This window comes from Heterodontus francisci, chromosome 2 (genome assembly GCF_036365525.1).
Source record: "Heterodontus francisci isolate sHetFra1 chromosome 2, sHetFra1.hap1, whole genome shotgun sequence".
Taxonomy (NCBI): domain Eukaryota; kingdom Metazoa; phylum Chordata; class Chondrichthyes; order Heterodontiformes; family Heterodontidae; genus Heterodontus; species Heterodontus francisci.
The window spans coordinates 157,678,416-157,696,715 of NC_090372.1; positions in this window are offsets into that span (position 1 = coordinate 157,678,416).

The following is an 18,300-nucleotide window of genomic DNA, read 5'->3' on the forward strand; positions in this document are numbered from 1 at the left end:
TTGGGCCACAGGGTGCCCAAATAGGAGGGCTCCCCACCATCCACCCCCACCCCCGAGTACACAGGGTGGCTGCCAGGGTTCACCAAGCAGTCAGCCCACATGCTGGAGGGCCCACTCGCCGCTGGTAAAGTGCCATTGGTGGTGGGAAGTGACCCTTAAATGGCCCCTTAAGTGGCTCAATTGACCTCTGGGCTGGAGGGCCATCCTCCACCTTCCCCACAGCAGGTAAAAATGGCATGATGGTGGGAGGATGACAGGCACTCCACCCCCTGCCTTTCATCGTCATTTTATGCCCCCTCTGCCTTCCAGCCTGTCCCCAGAGGTCTGGTAAAATCCAGCCCTTGGAATATTATCCAATGCAAATTCAATAATTCAAACAAGAATTTTTTCCATACTCTTTAACAGAAAACTGTGGGGGAATGAAATTTGTAAAATACTTAAATACTAAAAGGAATTCATATTCCTATTTTACCTTCCTCTATTCCTTCTCCCCTTCAATTATATGTGCACTTGCTGTTGAGCTGTTTTAGAAGCCAACCAGTGAAAACAGTAGGAGTAGTCTCCTTGGAGTTGTCTCATTCTAATTATTTTCACTTTCCTTTTACTTTCACAAATGTTCCTTATACCCATTGGCATTTAGCTTCACTCAGGGGGGTCTAATTCCTCTTCTTGATCATTTTGCCAAAAAAACCAATTGCAGAATTAAGCGAGAATTCCCATTTTGTACGTATGACTTTTCCAGTAAAATTATTGACAGGAGTAATTTTACTTCATAAATCTTCAAACATACATCACCCTTTTTTGGATGAACTAGGTGGCATAGAATTACCAAAGCAAATTCAGTCCCAGTAAATCTGGCTTCTTTCCCATCATAGACATATAGTTGTGGCTGCAGCAAATAGATAAGCCATCAATTTTCTTGTCGCTCTCACAAACACACCTGCTGGTGAAAGGCCAGAGGTTTAACAATCCTGCCAAATTGACTGTTATGTTTGATAATCTTTTGTATTTCCCAAATGACCATTTCTCATAAAAAAAGGCCTTATCTTCGGACAGCGCTGTTGCAGGTGGAATTATGTGCCCCCCAAGCACACTCACGATATGATAGAAAGACCCTAAATAATGTTGTTGGAGTACAATACACCTGGTGAAAGATGTGAAATAAACCTCTGTATCTGATGCAAATTTTTTGCTTCTAACTGGCAGAACAGACCTGCTAGTTTGCTTCTCAAATGGGGAAGCCTAAGCTCCACATCCGGCTTGTTTGTTATCTCCATTACATTCTTATCAAGAAATGTTCCAATAGATTCTAGTAATTATTCACTGTCAGTCTCTGAAGACACCAGAATGTTTCTGACACTGCCTGAGTGGTGTCAATAGCTGAATCATTAGTTGAAAATTCTTCCCCTAAATGAGCGTAATGTCTGATCGGTAAATAGGGAAAAAGTTCCTCGGAGTAGGTTTTGTTTTTGTGCAACAGTGTAAAACGGGTGAAAGCGAGTCAGCAACCCATTTTACATCCCTGCTGATTTTTATTTCCACAATGGGAGGAATTGGGACAGATGTAAAATGGACTGCCGATTCGCTGTCACCCGTTTCATACAACCACATAGAATCAAAATCTACCCCCGAAGTTTGAGAGAAAATTTTCACTGGATCTGCAGAGAAGAATGCATGCTGTCATGAAAACCCACATACCAAATGGGAAAATATTAATTTCATCGGTTGCAACCTTGCCTTAGACTTTTGCTGGAAATTGTTACAAATAACTTCCTTTAAAAAGGGTAATCCGGCAGCCAAGATGGCCATGGAAATTTACATTTGAAACACCAAAGGATTAGACGGGAGACAACATGACTGATTCAACCTAGCCAGAACAATGGAGTGCTCTCTGATTGAATTACTTGAACTGGCTTTGTCAACACGGTCATCAAGAGCCGTTGACACCCATTGACTTTGAAAGAGCCACCAACCCCTAGTATGACTGAACAGCTTAAAATGTAATGCTTCATTAACCCAACAAAGAGATTTTGGGAATGTCATGTGACTGCTGTGCGACTCGGGAGAGGAAATGCTTTGTCAGTCAAAAAGCAGGACAGTAACTGAGAAGCCACCAAGGACACAGCTCGCTCTGTCTCTCTCTCTCTCTCCCCAGTAAAGATCCAGAGGAGCCTTAGCTGCAACTGGTAAAGCCAAGACTACAGACCACCACAACCAAAACCTAGGGGACAAGAATCAAACCCCCTCTTCTGCCTTTCGGAACACTGAGAGGCAAGCCTGAACCTTACACATGGCCCAGCGAGGACTTCAGGCTACAATTTCAAATAAGGACTCTGGGACTGACAAACTGTATTCCATTTTTTCCAGACTTAGTGAATCACAAAATCACAGAATCATTCAGAGTGCAGAAGGAGGCCATTCGGCCCATCATGTCCTCATTGGCTCTCTGAATGAGCAATTCCTTCAGTTCGATTCCCCTGCCTTCTCCCTATAACCCTGCACATTCTTCTTTTTCATATAACTAACTGCCTTTTGAATGCTTCAATTGAACCTGCCTCCACCGCATTCTCAGGCAACGCATTCCAGACCTTAACCACTTGCTGCTTGAAAAAGCTTGTCCTCGTGTCACTTTTGCTCCTCTTACCAAATACTTTAAATCTGTGCCCTCTTGTTCTCGATCCTTTCACGAGTGGGAACAGTTTCTCTCTAGTTACTCTGTCCAGACCCCTCATGATTTTGAATACCTCTATCAAATCACCTCTCAGCCTTCTGTTCTCCAAGGAAAACAGTCCTAATTTCTCCAATCTGTCTTCATAACTGAAATTTCTCATCCCTGGAACCATTCACGTGAATCTTTTCTGTACTGTCTCCAATGCCCTCACGTCTTTCCTGAAGTATGGCGCCCAGAACTGGATGTAATACTCCAGCTGAGGCTGAACTAGTGTCTTATATAAGTTCAACATAATTGCCTTGCTCTTGTACTCTATGCCCCTATCAATAAAGCCCCAGATACTCTATGCTTTAGGAACTTCTCTCTCAACGTGTCCTGCTACCTTCAATGACTAATGCTGAAATACACCTAGGTCCCTCTGCTCCTGCACCCCCTTTAGAATTGTACCCTTTAGTTTATATTGTCTCTCCATATTCTTCCTACCAAAATGTATCACTTCACCTTTCTCTGCATTGAACTTCATCTGTCACCTGTCTGCCCATTCCACCAACTTGTTTTTGTCCTTTTGAAGTTCCACACTATCCTCCTCACAGTTCACAATGCTTGCAAGTTTTGTATCATCTGCAAACGTTGAAACTGTGCCCTGTACACCAAGGTCTAGGTCATTAATATATATCAGGAAAAGCAAGGGTCCCAACACTGACCCCTGGGGAACTCCACTAAAAGCCTTCCTCCAGCCCGAAAAACATTCATTAACCAAAACTCTTTGTTTCCTGTCACTCAGCCAATTTTGTATCGATGTTGCTACCATCACTTTTATCCATGAACTGCAAGTTTGCTCACACATCTGTTGTGTGGCACTGTATCAAAAGCTTTTTGAAAGTCCATCAACCGCATTGCCCTCACCAGCCCTCTTCTGTTACCTCCTCAAAAAACTCCAGCAAGTTAGTTAAACATGATTTGCTCTTAAGAAATCAATGCTGGTTCTCCTTAATTAACTCACATTTGTCCCTGTCACTGATGATTTTGTCCTGAATTAATCTTTCTAGAAGTTTTCCCACCACCGAAGTTAAACTTACTCACCTGTAATTGCTGGGCTTATCTTTACACCCTTTTTTAACAAGGATGTAACATTTGCAATTCTCCAGTCCTCTGGCACCACACCGAGTTTAAGGAAGACTGAAAAATTATGGCCCGTGCCCCTGCCATTTCCACCCTCACTTCCCTCAGGATGCATCTCATCTGGTCCTGGTACTTTATCCACTTTAAGTACAGACAGCCTATCTAATACATCCTCTTTATCATCTTAAACTCTTCGAGTGTCTGAATTACCTCCTCTTTCAACATTGCCTGGGTTGCATCTTCTTCCTTGTAAATTCAGATGCAAATCTGTCTCAGCTATGCCCTCTGTCTCCTTGTGTAAATCCCCTTTCGGGTCCCTAATTACCCCCACTCCTCCTTTTACCACTCTTTTACTATTTATATGCCTATAGAAAACTTCGGGATTTCCTTTTATGCTAGCTGCAAGTCTCTTTTCATGCTCTCTTTTTGCTTCTCTTATTGCTTTTTCACTTCCCCTCTGGACCTTCTATATTCAGCCTGATTCTCAATAGTATTTTCTACCTGGCATCTGGCAGAAGCACACTTTTTCTTCTTTACCTTAATCTCTACCTCTTTTGTCATCCAGGGAGCTCTGGATTTGTTTGCCCTACTTTTCCCCTTCGAGGGAGCGTACCTTGACTGTGCCTGAACTATCACTTCTTTGAAGCTACCGGTTTTCCTGCCAGCTTTTGACTCCAATTTATTCACCCCAGCTCCATTCTTAGCCCATTGAAGCTGGCCTTCCAACTCTGTTTTTCCCTCTGTAATCTATGTGTGTGTGTGAATCTTGTGTGAATGTGTGCATGGATGCATAGCGTATTTTAGTAATTTTAACTGGTTTAGGGTGTTAAATTCAAGAAAATCTGTCTGATTGGTTCATTTGCAATTATATTAGAGGAACAGGAGGAAATGCTCACTGAGGTGGAAAGTTCAGTCACTACGTTAAAAGAGGATAACCCCTGTTGCGGTCAAACCAGAGAAGGGGCGAAAGGGGAGCTTGAGACCTCTTCCTCAGCTGGTCATAACAATACAGTAGATTTTATCTTCATTGATTGACCTGTAATCTGGTGGAGGGGATTGGCTGTCTAGAACTCGCCTGATTTTCGTTTTGTTGCTATAAGCGGAGTTAAAATCAGGCAGATTCTATATCGACAGGAGATCGACTCACCAGATTACCATCTAGACGTGAAGACAAAAATCTACCCAATGTTATGATTAGGTGGTTCCCTCACTCTGACTTCCCCCCACCCTACCCAATAGGATAGATGTTTGTAAACAACCTCTCTACTTCTAACCACAGCTTTCAAGCACGGCTATCAACTCAAAGTGAAGTGCTGCAGAATGGGGGAGGCCGTACATATCCCGACAGGATTTATTTGGAGCTAGGAGGAGCATTTCTTCTCCTCCTGGTTCCACCTTATTTCAAGGAAAAATAAGTAAACTTAGATTTCCAGTGGCCATTAGCTGGGTTGGATCCATGACCAGAAAACCAATGGCTGCTACCCTTTGGGCAACCCAGTCTCTCTGAGAGGTCCTAGAACATGCATTTGGCCCCTCATCATCAGGGGACTTAGCACCTGTTTTAAATGGCCACCTTGAACACCTGAAAAAGGGTCCAACCCAATTTCGGGGCCCGTGTCTTTCAGGTGTCCTTGGGCCTAAAACGGATGCAATGAAATCCAATTTCTATCCTTTATATTTTTCTGTTAATAGCACAAGTTTCCTGACCTCTTCACACAAATGTGACATTTTGCTTGTTAAAGTTTTGAATTGTTGAATGGATTCTAAGGAAATTTCACTGGCCATAAACACAAGTATAATAAATGTGATGATAAAAAGAAAAATGCAAATGCTACAAATCAGAAATAAAAAAAAAGTTTTAGATGTGCACTGCATATCTGTTGGTAGCTGTGAAGATAGATGTTTACCACGGCCACAGCAACAACAGGAACATAGTGGTAAGTCTTTCCCTGCAATTGTAGGGGGAACTACCAACCCATTTTTGTAAGCAGAAGGCCTCAAAATTCAGCCCTACAGCATTTAAGAGAAGTGTAGATAACTGTTTGTTGCAGATAAAGGTTCAGGGTTATTGGAAGAAAGCAGAGCAGACTAATTTTGAATTGCTCTATCAAAGAGCTCGCATAGAAATAATGGGCTGAATGGCTTCTTATGCTGTAAAGGCTTATGGTTCTTTGCTTCTACCACTATCCTGGCTGGGATCAACTCTTTCACACAGACTGCTGATCCTGCTCTGTATAGCTCAGGCACTCAATGACTAGGCTGTGGGGAGATGGTGATGTAGTGCTAATGTCACTGGACTGGTAATCCTAGAATACTACCATGGGCCCTAGGTTCAAATCTGGAATTAAGAGCTAGTCTCAGTAATAGTGCCGTGAAGCTATTGTTAATTGTTGTAAAAACCCATCTGGTTCACTAATGTCCTTTAGGGGAGGAAATCTGCTGGTCTACTTGTAACTCTAGATCCACTGCAATGTGGTTGACTCTTAATTGCTCTCTGAAATGGCCTAGCATGCTGCTCAGGTGTCAAGGACAACAAATGCTGGCTTTGACAGTGATGCCCACATCCCATGAAAGGATAAAAAATCTCACTCAGCAAGAGAGAGCTGTCTCTTATTCTGTATGTAAAACAAAAATGCACATTTGTAATGTACAGTAAATTAGAATCAAAGCCCTGACTTTGAGATGAATTATAGTACCCTACAGTCACCCCAACTGATGTTAGTTAATTTGGGAAAAAAAGCAGCAATTGTACCTGGGAGCATCCAGTTTGGAAGATACACATCAGCTGATCCTTTGGGCGAGTGGTAAAGAATAACCCCAGATGGCTAATTTAATCCGATATTTATACAGTTGTTTTCTCATCAACCCACTTATGCTGGAAGTGACGCAGTGAAAATTATGTCTCTACTGTTGTATCACTCTCCATTTGATTTGGACAACTCATGAGTTACTGCTACTGGATTTATTTAATTATGGAGGTTTCCCTGAGCTATGCACTGCACTTGTTAAAAGTGCTGCCAATCTTTTAGTGCAGAGAAATATTTGTTCAATTAAAAAAAAAGATAGTTAAGCAAGATACTTCATTTTCTTTACAAAACTATTGCAATTTGATATTATTCAATGATGTAAACAGAGCAATTTATTTTTTAATGGAAAGAAGCAGTATTTTGGCAACATCATTCAAGACTGAATAGTGTTAAGCTTTTAGGGTAGTAAATCCATCACTGAACAATGCATTTAAGCAGCCAATGTTTTAGACAGAGCAATAGAATCTAACTTATATAGCTTACGCTATTCCCTTGTAGCATGCTGGAAAATCAAACCCTTGCATGCAGGCCAGCCTATTTCGGGTAATCGTATACTCACAATATTCTATCCATTGAAATCAAATGAAGTAAATAAATATAACTCTTATTAAGTCATCATACTTTAAAAATATATCAGCGTCTAAAGCTCTTTGAGACATTTCAACTTGATTTACATGCAAGTTATTTTTATACGGACTGGGAAGAACAAATCAAGAGTATGCATAACCTTTTCTTTAATTCATTGTATGTGACGTATTTTGAGATGTTTTTGAGAGAAACGTTAAGGCACTATAAAATTAAAGTAATTTATATTTTTTCTGTATATCTATTTTGTGTCCTTGGTTGCTGGTGAGAATTATTGAATGTTATAATACTTAAACTTAATGTGCAATGTACATAACAAAAGGGGACTTTTCCCTGCATATTTCTTGTGTAGAAAATCAATAAACAGTGATCACAAAAAATGAAAACTGAAGGTGAGCAATTATGGGTCATATTTTTTGCACTTGAAGAGTGCTTCGGGTGGTGCTGATGGAGGCTTAGGAACATCTTATTGTCAGGCCTATTAGCTACAGTGCATAATTCACAGAAACCTGTATGATGACATTGGGAAAATGAGTACCCTCAATAAAATAGACTCATAGGCTTGGATTTTGTGGAGGAGGCAGGATCCCCAGAGCAATCTTCCATTGTTTTGAAGGTTAACTGTCCCACGCCAGGATCCCCATCCCTCTAAAGGCAGGGATCCCGTCTCCAAGAGCTGCCAGCCAATTGCAGGGCTGGCAGCTCAGCAGCATCGGCAGTGCCACCAGGAGAGGTGGCCATTGACGGTATTGCAGAGGCCTCTTACCCAGGCCCAGCGCTGGAACCCCAGACCTCAGGTAAGTGCAGCAGGATTGCCCGGGCAAGTCCGGTAGGCCCTGGTGAGGTGGGTTGGGGATTTGATTGTAAAGCCCCAGGGGAGAGGGCCCCTCCGTGGGCCACAGATTGCCCATGGAGGAGGGACCCTACCCCCAAGCCCACGGTGGGGGGGGTGCCCTCCCCACATGATGGAGGCCCTTCCCCCCCCCACTGCTGGTTAGATCCCAGCGGCGGTGGGAAGAGGCCCTTAAGTGGATGTTAATAGGCCACTGAAGGACCTCAATTGGCCTTTGGGAGGGAAGGCCGTCGTCGGCCTATCCCACCCCCGGCAAGATCGCTTTGCAACAGGACAGCGACAGGCCTGCTGCCCACCTGCCACTCGTTGTGATTCTATGGGCCGCCCCCACCCCCCGCTCCCCCATCTCTGACCTCGTCTCCAGCCCACAGATTCATATAGCACATTAGGGGGGCTTTCGGCCCTTCATCACTGTACCAGCTCTTTGAAAGAGCTATCGAAATAGATCCAGTTCCCCGCTCTTTACCCACATCCCTGCAATTTTTTCTCAATTCAGGTATTTATCCAATTCACAATCGAAGGTTATTATTGAATCTTCTTTCACCACCCTTTCCAGCAGGGCATTCCAGATCACAACTCACTGCTATTCTTTTCTGCTCAGGTTGCCTCTGGTCCTTTTGCCAATCCCTTTAAATCTGTGTCCTTTGGTGGACCCCCCAACTCTTCAACCAATGGAAGCAGTGTCTCCTTAGTTACTCATATCAAAACCGTTCATGGTTTTGAAAACCTATAGAATCATAGAATGGTTACAGCACAGAAGGAAGCCATTTGGCTCATCATATCAGTGCTGGCTCTCTGCAAGAGCAACTCAGCTAATCCTGTTCCCCCAACTTTTCCCGTAGGCCTGCAATTTTTTTCTCTTCAGATAATTATTCCGTTCTCATTTGAAGCCCATGATTGAATCTCCTTCCAACACACTCTCAGGCACTGCATTCCAGATCCTATCCATTCACTGTAAAAAAGTTTTTCCTCATGTCGTCAATGCTTCTTTTGTCAATCACCTTAAATCGATCTCCCCTCCTTCTGGATCCTTCTGCCAATGGGAACAGTTTCTACCTATCTACGAGGTCCAGACCCCTCATGATTTTGAACATGTCTATAAAATCTCCTCAACCTTCTCTTCAAGGAGAATAGACCCAGCTTCTCCAACCTAACCATGAAACTGAAGTTCCTCTCCCGGAACCATTTTCATGAATCTTTTCTGCACCCTCTCTAATGCCTTCACATCCTTCCCAGAATTGAACACAATACTCCAGTTGAGGTCAAACCAGTGTTTTATAAAGTTTCATTATAACTTCTTTGCTTTTGTGCTCTATGCCCCTATTTATAAAGCCCAGGATCCCGTATGCTTTATTAACAGCTTTCCAACATGCCCTGCCACCTTCACTGATATGTGCACATATAATCCCAGGTCGCTCTGCTCTTGCACCCACTTTAGAATTGTACCTTTTACTTTATATTGCTGCTCCTCATTATTCCTACTAAAATGAATCACTTCACACACCTCTGCCTTAAATTTCATCTGCCACTTGTCCATCCATTCCAACAGCCTGTCTATGTCCTGTAGAAGTTGATCACTATCCTCTTCACAGTTCACAATATTTGCAAGCTTTCTGTCACCTGAAAATTTTGAAATTGTGCTCTGTACACCCAAATCTAGGTCATTGATATATATATCAAGAAAATCGGGGTCTTAACAGCAACGCCTGGTGAACCCCACTGTATACCATCCTCCAGTCTGAAAACAACCATTCACAGCTACTATAACAAAAGCAAAATACTGCAGATGCTGGATATCTGAAATAAAAACAGAAAGTGCGAGAAATACTCAACGGGTCAGGCAGCATCTATGGAGAGAGAAGCAGAGGTAATATTTCTGATGAAAGGTCACAGACCTGAAACGTTAACTCTGCTTCTCTCTCCACAGATGCTGCCTGACCTGCTGAGTATTTCCAGCACTTTCTGTTTTTATTTCATTCACAACTGCTCTCTGTTTCCTGTCACTCAGACAATTTCATATCCATGCTGCTACTGTCCCTTTTATTCCATGGGCTTTAACTTTGCTGACAAGCCTGTTATGTGGCACTTTATCCAATGCCTTTTGGAAGTTCATGTAAACCACATTAACTGCATTACCCTCATCAATCCTCTGTATTACCTCATCAAAAGACTCAAGCAAGTTAAACACGATTTGCCCTTAACAAATCTGTGCTGACTTTCCTTAATTAATCCACATTTGTCCAAGTGGCTGTAAATGTTGTCCCAAATTATTATTTCTAAAAATTTCCCCACCTCTGAGGTTAAACTGACCGGCCTGTATTTGCTGGGTTTATCATTACACCCTTTTTGAACAAAGGTGTAACATATGCAATTCTCCAGTCCTCTGGGAGAATTTGCGATTCAGAAGCAAACAATTGCTATGTATTAATTGGGAAGTATCTCTTCCTTTGCATTGCTCAAATCTTCAGTCAGTCAGTTGATATCAAATGGCTCAATGGTGGTCTCTGAGTTACAAGCTTGTGAGTTCAAGTCTCAGTTCAGGAATTGGGCATGTAATAGGCTGATACTGTTTGGAAAGTGGTGTGTTTGCCAACATAACAGTGACTCACTACACTTGCAAAGTAATTCATTGGCTGTGAAGCCTTTTGGGATATCCTGAGGATGTGAAAGGCACCATATAAATGCTGCTTTCTTTCTGTAAATAGATACACCACCTGCATGAGTGAAAGTGTAGCTTCCCTATTGACGAGAGCTGTTTAATTCAGCATAAAATTCACAATTTTTCTAATCTAATTATTAAAAGGCATATTCAAAATCGAGAATTAAGCTGGTATCAGTTTTGTTTTTAAGAAGTGAGCGGGAAGCTGCTGGATTGTCATAAAAATTCAACTAATTCCCTAATGTTCTTTTAGGGAAGGAAATCTGTCATCCTAATCCAGTCTGACCTATGTGACTCCAGCCCTACACCTGCACGATTGGCTCTTGGCTGCCCTCTGAAGTAGCCTAGCAAGCCACTGTGTTGTATCAAACTGTGGGCAACTGAGCAATAAATGCTGGCCTTGGCAATGATGTCCACATCCTGGGAATGATTTTTTAAAAAGTATTCCTAAAAATTACACAGTGGCGCAGTGGTTAGCACCACAGCCTCACAGCTCCAGTGACCCAGGTTCAGTTGTGGGTACTGCCTGTGCAGAGTTTGCAAGTTCTCCCTGTGACCGCGTGGGTTTCTGCCAGGTGCTCTGGTTTCCTCCCACAGCCAAAGACTTGAAGGTTGATAGGTAAATTGGCCATTGTAAATTGCCCCTAGTGTAGGTAGGAGAATGGTGGGGATGTGGTAGGGAATATGGGATTAATGTAGGATTAGATAAATGGGTGATGGTTGGTCAGCACAGACTTGGTGGGCCGAAGGGCCTGTTTCAGTGCTGTATCTCTAAATAAATAAATTTAAATCCCAAACAGGGTTAATGTGCATGTATGTGAGTGCATGGAGTGTTATTAATAAGATTAGTGAATTACAGGCGCAGATTGACATCTGGAAATACGATGTTGTGGCTATAACAGAGATCTAGATTAAAGAAGGGCAAGACAGGATACAAGTGGTTCAGGAATGATAGGAAAGGGAAAAAAGGGGAGGGGTGGCATTATTGATTAAGGAGAGCATTACAATGCTGGAGAAAAAAGATGTCCAGGAGGGATCGAGAACAGAATCTATTTGGCTAGAGCTAAAGGGGCAGTTACATTTTTCAGTGTTGTCTGTAGCCCATCAACTAGTGGGAAGGATGTAGAGGAAGACATTTGCAAGGAAATTACAGAGAGGTGCAAAAATTATAGGGTAGTTATAATACGGGACTTTAATTGTCCAAAAATACACTGGAATAGTAGTAATGTAAAGGGCAGTGAGAGGCAAGAGTTCCTAGAGTGTGTTCAGGAAAATTTTCTACAGCAGTATGTTTCTAGTTCAACAAGGAAGGAGGCACTGCTAGACCCGGCTCTTGGGAATGGGGTGGGCCAAGTGGATCAAGTGTCAGTAGGAGAACATTTAGAGGACAGTCATCATTGTATCATAAGGATAAGGCTGACTATGGAAAAAGACAAAGAACAATTCAGAGTAAGAATAATTAACTGTCAGAAAGCCAACCTCAATGGAGTAAGAATGGATCTGGGATGAATAAATTGGAGTCAAAAGTTGGCAGGAAAATGGTAGCTGAACAATGGACTACCTTCAAAGAAGAGATAGGTTGGACACAGACGAGGTATGTTCCCTCAAAGGAGAAAGGTAGGGTAAACAAATCCATGGCTCCCTGGATGACAAAAGAGATAGAGATTAAGATAAAGAAGAAAAAGTGTGCTTTTGGCAGATGCCAGGTAGAGAATAGAATTGAGAACCAGGCTGAATATAGAAAGTTCAGAGAGGAAGTGAAAAAGCAAATAAGAAAAGCAAAGAAAGAGTATGAACAGAAACTGGCAGCTAACATAAAAGGGAATCCCAAAGTTTTCTATAGACCTATAAGTAGTAAAAGGGTGGTAAAAGGAAGAGTGGGGCCGATTAGGGACAAACAAGAGGATTTACGCATGGAGTCAGAGGGCATAGCTGAGGTATTAAATGAATACTTGCATCTGTCTTTACTAAGGAAGAAGATGCAACCCAATTTTGAAAGAGGAGGTAATTCAGACAATAGAAGGGTTTAAAATTGATTAGGAGGATGTGTTGGATAGGCTGTCTGTACTTAAAGTGCATAAAGCACCAGGAAAGTAGCGACATGGGTACGGAATTGGCTGAGTGACAGAAAACAAAGAGTAGTGGTTAATGAATGTATTTTGGGCTGGAGGAAGGTTTGTAGTGGAGTTCCCCAAGGGTCAGTGTTGGGACCCTTGCTTTTTCTGATATATATTAATGACATATACCCTGGTGTACAGGGCACAATTTCAAAGTTTGCGTGTGATCCAAGACTTGGAAGCATTGTGAACTGTGAGGAAGATAGTGTCAAACCTAAAAAGGACATAGACAAGTTGGTGGAATAGGTGGAAAAGTGACAGATGAAGTTCAGCACGGAGAAATGTGAAGTGATACATTTTGGTAGGAAGAACATGGAGTGAAAATATAAAATACAGGGTACAATTCTAAACAGGGTGCAGGAGCAGATGGACCTAGGTTTATATGTGCATAAGTCATTGAAGGTGGCAGGACAGGTTGAGAGATCGGTTAATAAAACATACAGTATCCTAGGCTTTATTGATAGGGGCATAGAGTACAAGAGCAATGAGGTTACGTTAAAATTGTATAAGTAGTTCAGCCTCAGCTGGAGTAATATGTCCAGTTCTGGGTGCCACACCTTAGGAATGATGTGAAGGCATTAGAGAGAGTGCAGAAAAGATTCATGTGAATGGTTCCAGGGATTAGGAACTTCAGTTATGAAGATAGATTGGAGAAGTTGGGACTGTTTTCCTTGAAGAAGAGAAGAAGAGGAGAAGGTGATTTGATAGCGGTATTAAAAATCATGTTAAAATCACTGTTCCCACTCATGAAAGGATTGAGAATGAGAGGGCACAGATTTAAAGTAATTGGCAAAAGAAACAAAAGCGACATGAGGAAAAGCTTTATCATGCAGCGAGTGGTTAGGTCTGGAATGCACTGCCAGAGAGTGTGGTGGAGGCAGGTTCAATTGAAGCATTCAAAAGGGAGTTAGACAATTATATGAAAAGGAATAATGTTCAGGGTTACAGGGAAAAGGCCAGGGAGTGGCACTAAGTGAATTGCTCATTTGGAGAGCTGGTGCAGACACAAGGGGCCAAATGGCTTCCTTCTGCGCTGCAACAATTCTGTGATTCTGGTACCACCCCTGTATCTATGGAGGATTGGAAGATTATGGCCACCACAATTTCCTCCCTAACTTCCCTCAGAATCCTTGGATGCATCTCATCCTGTCCTGGTGACTTATCAACTTTATTAGCCTATCTAATACCTCCTCTTTATCAATTTTTAGCCCATCCAATGTCTTAACAACCTTCTGCTTCACTATGACTTAGGCAGCATCTTCTTCCTTGGTAAAGACAGATGCAAAGTACTCATGTAATACCTTAGCCATGCCCCTGCCTCCATGCATACATTACCATTCGTGTTCCTAATTGGCAGAACTCCTCCTTTCACCACTCTTCGACAATTCATATGCCTCAGGAAGACATTTGGATTCCCCTTTATGTTAGTTGCCAGCCTTTTCTCATACTTTCTCTTTGCTTCTCATTTATTTTTTCACTTCCCCTCTGCATCTTTTATAATGAATCTCATTCTCAATAGTATTCTCCAACTGACACCTGTCCTATGCACCCATTTTCTGCTTCATCTTACTCTCTATCTCTTTTGTCATCCGGGAGCTCTGAAATTGTTTGCCCTACCTTTCCCCTTCATGGGTTTGTACCTTGACTGTACCCAATCTATTTCCTCTTTAAAGGAAACCCATTGTTCAGTTACACTTTGCCTGCCTATCTTTGATTCCAATTTACCAGGGCCAGATGCTTCTCACCCCATTGAAGTTGTCCGTCCCCCAATTAATTATTTTTTTTATTCTGGATTACTCCTTGTCCTTTTCCATAGCTAACCTAAATCTTATGATGCTATGTTCACTGTCCCCTAAATGTTCCCCCACTGACACTTGATCCACTTGACCCACCACATTCCTCAGAACCAGATCCAGCAATGCCTCCTTCCTTGTGGACTGGAAGCATACTGATGTAGAATGTTCTCCAGAACACACTCTAGAAATACTTGTCCCTCTCTTCCCAGCGCACTAGGTTACGGCCAAGGTAGAAGGAGAGCACTGTTAATTCAGTCCCACTTCTCCACAGGTCAAAACATATCAATAAATTTTCCCATTTACCGAAACAGCCAATTAGATACTCTATTTGTCCCCAGAATAAATCATACCGACCAGGTTTCTTTAATAAACAACAAAATTATCCATTTATTATAAAACCAAGTCTTAACCAATAGGGAAGTAAATATATACACGAATTGAAGTATTAAAGCCTTGTATTATTATTCTAGCCCTCACGCACATGCACAGACATCCAAAAACCAGTTAACAGGAAAAAAGGGATTTTTGTTTGCAGCTGTTTCAAAGGAATAAAAGGAAAAAAAAATCTTTTACTGAAAAGATATGGAAGGAAGTTCTTTGGTTTGGTGAGGTGTCCCAAAGTTGAATAGTTGGAGTCTTTCCAGGCAAGGTTGATAAACAGTCTGTTTTGGGTTGGTGTTCAAAGAAAGTCAACTGCAGAAGCTTCACTTAGGTCTTCCATCAGGTGTGCAGCAACAAGTGTCAATTCTTACATATTTGATTCAAATCTTTTAAAGATGCATGGTTTCTGCAAACATTCAGGATTTCTTAAAGCACAGGAGGCAACAGTACAGCTTGATGCAGGGATTCTTCAGAGACAGGAGGAAAAAGCATTTGCCACAATTAAAATACAGGGTTTCTTCTCAAGAGATGCAGGATTCCTTTTCAAAGAGAAAGGTGGGCAGTTTATCTTCTCTCCAGGCAGAAATAACAATTGACTCTTTCGACAGTTCAAATTGAAACTAAACTTTTCTAGAAGCAAGTCACATGGCCACCATAAATCACTCCTTTGGCACTTGCTTGTAAACAACTGTCCCTTCAGGTCAGAAAACAACCCCCCTGTTGGGTTCTCTGTAAACAGGTGTTTTCCAGTAACTGTTTATATTCCACTCTCAGATCAAACTCAGTCCTAAACCTTTGTTTCTTTTTTAAAAACCACAAAGTTCAGCCATCTCCAGATGATTCAATGTCCATGAAATCCTTTTCAGTTTTTAAAAATATAGATTCTCAAGTTTTAACAAAAAATATGGATTCTCGTAACAACTATTACTATTCCCTCTTAACCTTCGCTGTGTAAGGAGAACAACCCCAGCTTTTCTAGTCTCTCCAAATAATTGATGTCCCTTATCCCTGGAACCATTCAAGTAAATCTCTACTTCACCCTCTCTAAGGCCTTGCCATCCTTTCTAAAGAGTGGTGCCAGAATTGAACATAGTACTCTTGCTGAGGCTTAACCAGTGTTTTACAAAGGTTTTGCATAACTTCTTTTTACTTTTGTACTCTATAGCTCTATTCATCTTTTCTTTTTTCTTTTGGGCCTCCTTATCTCGAGAGACAATGGATACGCGCCTGGAAGTGGTCAGTGGTTTGTGAAGCAGCGCCTGGAGTGGCTATAAAGGCCAATTCTGGAGTGACAGGCTCTTCCACAGGTGCTGCAGAGAAATTTGTTTGTCGGGGCTGTTGCACAGTTGGCTCTCCCCTTGCGCCTCTGTCTTTTTTCCTGCCAACTACTAAGTCTCTTCGACTCGCCACAATTTAGCCCTGTCTTTATGGCTGCCCGCCAGCTCTGGCGAATGCTGGCAACTGACTCCCATGACTTGTGATCAATGTCACACGATTTCATGTCGCATTTGCAGATGTCTTTATAGCGGAGACATGGACGGCCGGTGGGTCTGATACCAGTGGCGAGCTCGCTGTACAATGTGTCTTTGGGGATCCTGCCATCTTCCATGCGGCTCACATGGCCAAGCCATCTCAAGCGCCGCTGACTCAGTAGTGTGTATAAGCTGGGGGTGTTGGCCGCTTCAAGGACTTCTGTGTTGGAGATATAGTCCTGCCACCTGATGCCAAGTATTCTCCGAAGGCAGCGAAGATGGAATGAATTGAGACGCTCTTGGCTGGCATACGTTGTCCAGGCCTCGCTGCCGTAGAGCAAGGTACTGAGGACACAGGCCTGATACACTCGGACTTTTGTGTTCCGTGTCAGTGCGCCATTTTCCCACACTCTCTTGGCCAGTCTGAACATAGCAGTGGAAGCCTTACCCATGCGCTTGTTGATTTCTGCATCTAGAGACAGGTTACTGGTGATAGTTGAGCCTAGGTAGGTGAACTCTTGAACCACTTCCAAAGCGTGGTCGCCAATATTGATGGATGGAGCATTTCTGACGTCCTGCCCCATGATGTTCGTTTTCTTGAGGCTGATGGTTAGGCCAAATTCAGCTCTATTCATAAAGCCAAGAATTCCATACGCTTTTTTAACAGCCTTTTCAACTTGCTCTGTCACCTTCAAAGATTTATATATCTTTATATACCCCAAGGTCTTTCTGTTCCTGCACCCCCTTAACAATTGTAACAATTAGTTTATATTGCCTCTCCTCATTCTTCCTACCAAATTGTATCACGTCACACTTCTCTATATTAAATTTCACTTGCCACGTGTCCACTCCACCACACCGTCCATGTCCTTTGAAAAACTGTTACTATCTGTCCTCATTATTTACTGTATTTCTGAGTGTATGCAAGTGGATCTTAAACTGACAGGATAAATATGTTGATATAATTTGGATTGTAGTGGTATGTAGTTAAAATGACAATTACAACACAGAAAACAGTTATACTTAATTCCACACACCATAAGGTTAAACATGAATATACATGATTATTTTTGAAGTGAGCAATAAATGTGAATGAGAATTAGCTAATTGAAATGTGTCAAATTACTGATCATACTTAATCCTACTGAAATAATTGAATTAGAATTTATATAGACAAGTGTGTGGTTTTAAAGTTTCTAGTACATACATAATTTAATGGACTGAATTTTCAGGTCCCTCTGAGGGTGGGAACGAAGATGGATGTGTGCCGAAAATACTGTCACTGGCTGGTGTACCAGTTTCCCAACACTATTCCTGGCACTGGCCCTGTTCACCAGGGCAGGGGGAGGGCAAGATCGTGATCCCATCACAGCCCCCATTAAGGCCAATGAGGCAATTACAGAATGGGGAGCCATCATCCCCCAGGGAATTACCCTGAACCCCCAAAAGCTTAAACAGCACAGAGGGGGACTCAGCCATTGGGAGTCTAATGCTCTTCTTGCTGCACAGGTGGTGGGGGAATGGGCAACAAACGCTCAGGCATTGCGGGGGGTGGGGGGGGGGGGTGTTGTCACCCTCCTGGAATCGTGGGGGCAGATGAGCATAGAGCAACCAGCTGACCACAAGGAAGGCAGCAACTGGCAAGGGGGGCACAACTCTCAGATTTTGAGCCCAGTGGCGAAGAGGAGCAACACCCTCCGCAGGGAGGGCAGAGCCATGGATATCAGAACAGCATGGGAGAGGAACGAGGGGCAGAAAGGACACGGAGGCCATACCCTCCACCTAGGATCTATAGCCAAAGAAGGAGCTTCCTGGAGATGACTGAGATCTAGTGCTG